General features: G+C 37.9%; 1 protein-coding gene across 1 annotated transcript in view; it reads left to right on the top strand.

Moving 5' to 3' along the window:
* cpsf6 (cleavage and polyadenylation specific factor 6) overlaps positions 1 to 5592 on the top strand; it is a 20177-nt gene extending 14585 nt beyond the window's left edge. The window contains exon 11 of the mRNA XM_037696277.1: positions 5059 to 5592. The gene's annotated coding sequence lies outside the window, so the exon portion shown is untranslated. The remainder of the gene's footprint in view (positions 1 to 5058) is intronic.
* The last annotated feature ends 321 nt before the right edge of the window (positions 5593 to 5913 follow it).

Raw genomic sequence — 5913 nt, 5'->3', positions numbered from 1 at the left:
TTTTTTTTTTTTTTTTTTTTTTTTTTTTTTTTTTTTTTTTTTTTTTTGTTGTTGTTGTTGTTGTTTTGCTTTGTTTTTTGAATGTCCAGAGGACCAGATTTACCTTTTTTTTAGATTTTTCTACCTGGATTATTGAGCATGCATCAGGGTACCTACCTTGGCAGCGATTCTTAGGTTTAATACAGTATATTCTACTGGTGTACACTTTTAAAAAATTAAGCTGATCAGATTTGGAAATTAATATATATAGTTTATTCTTGGTGTAGTTACACCTGGACATTTGGGGTTGCAACCTCTGTTATAAGGCAAGTTCCACTGCAGTTGTCGAAATACAGCTCTAGCACTCTAGAATTTACAGAAACTAAATTAAAACAGATTTGAAATGCCTGCGATATCCCTATTTTGACGGAACATTTGTCGTACAAATTTTAACATATTGAGAAATCAATTAAGCTACCCTGACTCACAAGAACCACACACAAACGTGTTAAGACTCATGAATGTTCATCAACAGTCGCAGCCCAGTTTGATGCTGAATGTTTTTTTTCCTAATGTTGGCCACAATGGCCAGTGATTAAAATATTCCAGTTCCACTACAAAATGGGTCACACTTTCAATTGGCCGTCAATTACAGCTACAGTTGCAATTACTTTGAGATTAAACTACTTATAAACTGTCTGACCCTGGTTTGGCTCCATCTCATTTACCGTTGCTGCACATTAAATTCTTTTTTCATAAGAAAACCTAAGTTCGTTAATTTGATGACTATTAGTCTTTGATAGGGTGTAGAAAGAGTCCTGTTGACTACTGTCATGTAAAATGTGGTGAAAATGAGCTACAATGTGTCTCCAGCTGTATAAACAGCTGGTTTTTCCAAAGCAAAAGTGAGTTCCAGTATGAAATTGAGTCTTTTAAACTATGTAAGATTTGTACTCCTGTCTTTTGATGTAAATATTAGCATCTCTGTGCCATGCAAAGCTAAACTTCCCCCAAGAATCTGAACTAGTTGGCAAACTTGAAATGACAGTGTTATAATTTGTCATTTCACCTGAAAAATGTGACGTTCCTCTCAGTGTGCTGTTTAAATGATGCCTCTGATTTGTGGGCTTTACTGACAGTGCTGCAGTAATTAATATATGAGGGACTGTCTTGGGGTATTTGTACATTACTTACTGGATTTTATCTGGTGTGAGCATAAAATATCCCATTACTCAATTTGAACTGTTTGCAGTGACATAACGTTTGTTGTATGTAAGAAAAAAAACTGAATTTCTAGTCCACTGGGTTGCTATGACTGACTCCAATAAGTGCCTTTATCTGTGGCTGTTTTTGTCTTGTTGTATTCTGATTCACTTTGCAATGTCATTGTTGCATCTATTCGTAGCACTTCAGTTAAAACTTTGCGTTTTTCTGTATATTACATCCCCAACATACGAGTTGTAAAAATAAAAAACAACCTCAGTGTGCTCTAAAAGTGCTAACTAATAGATCAAATTTACATTTGACTGGCTATAGATGAATTTGGATCAAATGAAAATATGTTTGTTTGTTTTGTCCTTAACTTGAAAAGCGCTCAAGAGCTAGTAAAACTTGAGATTTTATTTTTATCATTTGTGTTTCGTTATTGTAGACAGGCTTTTTTTTTTTTGTTTGTTTTTTTGTTCCATAAATTGCTTTACTCTACTTAAAAGTAAAAAATAAATAAAATTATTTGCAAACCGTGAACAGCAAAACTGAATTTCAAGTCTTTTAGCAATTGCTACTCGTAAAACACATGTAACATATTGAAATCTTATTTATGTATGTCACAATTCCAAATGTAACTCAAAGTGTTAGTAAAAGTTACATCTGTGTGGTGTAAATTAATAACTTACACCACATGCTTGTAGTTTAAATGTGTTTTATTGACCAAAGCAGACTCGGCTGATGACACTGTTTTCTGATGTGTGTAAATGTCAATAAAATTCAGAATGATTCTATCCAACTTATTCCTAGTCCCCATGCTGCCTTGTGTGAATTATGGACACAACTTCCAGCTTAGACCAGAACCAGCATTTGTTTTTAGTGCGAACAGGACAAGCTATTGCAGTTCTTCAGACCAATGTGGATTTAATTTAAACATGTAGGGGCGGCTGTGGCTGAGTGGTTAAAGCAGTCGTCCTCCAATGCAAGAGTTGGGGGTTCGAATCCACCAGCAGTCACATGTTGAAGTGTCCCTGGGCAAGACACTGAATCCCTTATAGCCTCTGATGTGTGTCCCATCAGTGTATGAATGTGATCTAAAGCACTGATTAGTCTCATTAGAATGATTTGTTCCATTAGCTTTGTAGAGCTATTACAGTGCTGTATGAATGTGTAATTGAGGACACAGATTGTAGTGTAAAGCGCTTTGTGTATCTTGAAATATGATAGAAAGGTGCTATATAAGTACAGTCCATTTACCGTGTAGACAAGGGGTGGGAGGACGACCTGAAGAAGTGGCCAGAGATTACATCTACTAGCATATTTAGCTACTTAATTGACTCGGTTGCTTCCGACAGTGAAGCGATGAACAAACTGAAAAGCTCTGAGGCGTATTAGTTAGTGATGCCCGATATTATCGGCATGGTATCTGTATTGGCCGATATTGGCGATAAAGTTAAATATCGGACATCGGCCATTCCATCAAAACTCACAGATATCAAAGGTTTCTGTTTTAAGTTGATTTTTAATTTAAGAATCTGTCAAGTATATCTGTTAATGTGCTACTACTTATGTGCTTTTCACTTATTGCTTGTGAACAGAGTCGGTCTAGGGAAAAAAATATTGGCATTGGTTATCAGCCAAATTAATTTTAACATATTGGATATCAGCCAAAAATCCAATATCGTGCATCCCCAGTATTAGTGTCATTCAACCTTTATTTAGACAGGTAAATCCCATTGAGCCTTGAGGACTCATTTACAAGAGAGACTTGATTTCAACAAAGAATGATGACAACAATAGACAACAGCGACAATAGACTGTTATAAAAAGTCATACTCCAGGTGTTTTTTTTGTTTGTTTGTTTGTTTGTTTTTTACACATAGAATGCCTAAAAGAAAAGGGTAACAAAAAAACAGCTAAATTCTAAGGCGAATGTAGAAAACTAAAAACAGGAACATGTCTGCATTGGTCCCTGCCAGGAGTCCAACAGATTCTTAAAGACACTTAGAGAGGTCATGGTCGAGAGCTTCAATAGTTTTTGTAAGGTATTCCAGGAAACGGGAGCGGAGTAGGAGAAGGCCCTCTTGCCTAGTTCAGTCCTCATTGAGGGAACACTGCAGGTAATAATGTCCTGAGAGTGCACGCTGTAGCTGCACTCGCGCAGAGACATGTAGGAGGAGATGTATGAAGGCAGCAGACCAAGAAGTGATTTAAAGATGAAAATGTACCAGTGAGAGAGTCTGCGTGAAGTTAATGATGTCCAGTTAACCAGTGAATACAGGGTGCAGTGGTGGGTACGATAATCACAGCCAGTTATGAATCTTAGTGCACCATGATAGACAGCATCCAACATCTGCAGGGTTCTTGTAGGAGCGTTCGTGTAAATGATGTCACCGTAATCAATGGAGGGAAGGAAAGTCACAGATACAAGGCGTTTCCTTGCATTCAGAGTTAGACAGGATCTGTTTCTGAAAAAGAAACCCAGTTTAACTTTCAGTTTCTTTACTAGGTTTTTCACATGGAGCTTAAGAGAGATGTGAGTCGACCAAGATGCCTAAATATTTATAGGAATCAACAAACTCAATGGGGACACCATTTGAGGATACAATCGGAGGAAGAACTGCTGGGACCAACTTCCTATTTGAAAAAAGCATCCCTTTGGTTTTGTCGGCATTTAGGACAAGTTTGAGGCGGAACAAATCTGTCTGGATGATGTTGAATGCAGATTTCAAAAGCTGGAAAGCCTTAGCAACAGTTTTAGCTCGACAATAAACAACTGTGTCATCAGCATAGAAATGTATGTATGCATTAGGGATGTTTTTACCTACATTATGTATGTAGATTGTAAAGAGGGTGGGTCCTAAGACTGAGCCTTGTGGTACACCATTGTTGACTGTTACTGTATCTACACAGCAATAAGATCGGTCACGTTTTGTTGAGAGGTGGGACACAATTTACCTTAAAGCAGACGTAGATCCCAGCCGAAGCCTTACAGTAACGCATCACTGAGCCTGCGTTAATTGCAGAGAAAATCATCAGTGGATCTGGCGTCTCTTCTCCGGTGGTTTATTGTAGCCCAACCACAAAGTACTATGTAAATTTTCCTCCCTCGGCCGTTTGTCAGCAAAGTGAAATGAGCACACAGTGTTTTGGGTGGTCTCTTCCAAGTTCAGATTTTTCAGCCACGTTCTTCTTAAGTCGTCATCTGTAGGTGGGAGATGGAAACTATACCACTTTTCACAGGAACACTTTATTTGTTTTGGGTCCATGATCAAAACCCTGTTGTTGTAGTCACTGATTTAGTTCGGTCTGGTTGCTCATGCAGCCGAGAACACGTATACCTGAACTCAGCACGGCTATTTTAGTAAACTTTATGGTTAAATGAGAACAAAACAAAAACGGCATTTTAGCTACTAAACTAAATGCAAATCACTTTCAAATATACCACGGTCCGTGCTCCGCTACCATGGTTAACCAATGCTTATTGCTACTTCGGTGTCTAACAGGAAGTTGTCTCCATAATCATTTATGCAGTAGAGCCCCCAGGAATAAGGTGGAAAGATGTGCATGATAATTATTTGTGTCTGTGCTAGGGTTGGGTGTAATTCACAATCAACTGAAATACTAAAATAAAGCCTAAATTCATAAATGAGTATTTTAACATTTATTTGACTAATTTTCGGAAAGAAGTTCATGCTAAAGAAGTTTGTGTACATAAACAAGCTTGTGTTTTTCGACTCAGAGTGATGGTAAATTGACCCCAGCCTTGGCGAACGACGTGTTTAGAGGTTTTATGGTGACGTGGGAGGAGAGAGTGTTCACTTTTGGGTTGGCTCGAAACCAAACTGCACCCTTCGTTTTGACACCTTTCAGCTAACGGGGATCAAGAATGGAAGGAAAAGGAGGAGCTTCAGTGCACTATTCCACCCCGCTCACCGTGCATGACCGGACAGGAGGAACAGCCACCGTCTCCTCCTCCACCCCCTTCCATTTCTCCTTTCCTTCTCCACCCATCCTTCTCTGTCTGTTGTCTGCCTAACTAAGAGCAGTGGATGGAAGAGCTTCACATGTGCAAAGGCTTTGTTGTCCGAACATCTCCACTCATGGTAACTAAATTTGTAAGAAAAGAAACTTTCCAAGCAGTGCTTTTACTTTTGTTTTATTTAACATAAACGAGTATGTGTGATGCTTTTCCGTTTTTGCAAAGAATCAATAAAATGGCCATGTGATCCTCTGATTGAAGGCACAAACATTACTTTTTATTTTTCTTTGGCTTGTACTGTGTAAACTGAGTTTAGAGACATTTTTATAGGGAACGTGTTTGGTGTTTTCTCCTCTCCCTCTCATTCTCTTATTCTTTCTGGTTAGTATGTTTGTACATGTCTGCTTTTTTGATTAAAATCTAGATGGTGTAATAAAAACGTTTACTGAGGTACACTCATCTGGTGAATTGCTCTTCAAGTTTGGTTCATTTATATTAAATGTATTTTTCTGGGATTTAAAATGTTTTTGCATCGAAATACTTAGATTATGCTTTTTAGCTCACTACGCAAGTGGTTGTCCTTTTTTGTTTTTTTGTTTTATTTTTGGCCAAATGGGAGGAAAAAAACAAAACTTCAAGGTAAGACAAATTGGACAAAATCTCTGTAGGTGCTTTAACGGATAGATGTGGACATCAGTGGGTTCTGATTGTCAGAATGCCTTTCAAGGACATTTTCTCACATTTTT

This window comes from Nematolebias whitei, chromosome 22 (assembly GCF_014905685.2).
Source record: "Nematolebias whitei isolate Nwh7 chromosome 22, NemWhi1, whole genome shotgun sequence".
Taxonomy (NCBI): domain Eukaryota; kingdom Metazoa; phylum Chordata; class Actinopteri; order Cyprinodontiformes; family Rivulidae; genus Nematolebias; species Nematolebias whitei.
Note: the sequence above shows the minus strand (reverse complement) of the source record. Positions and strands in the feature narration are given on the sequence as shown.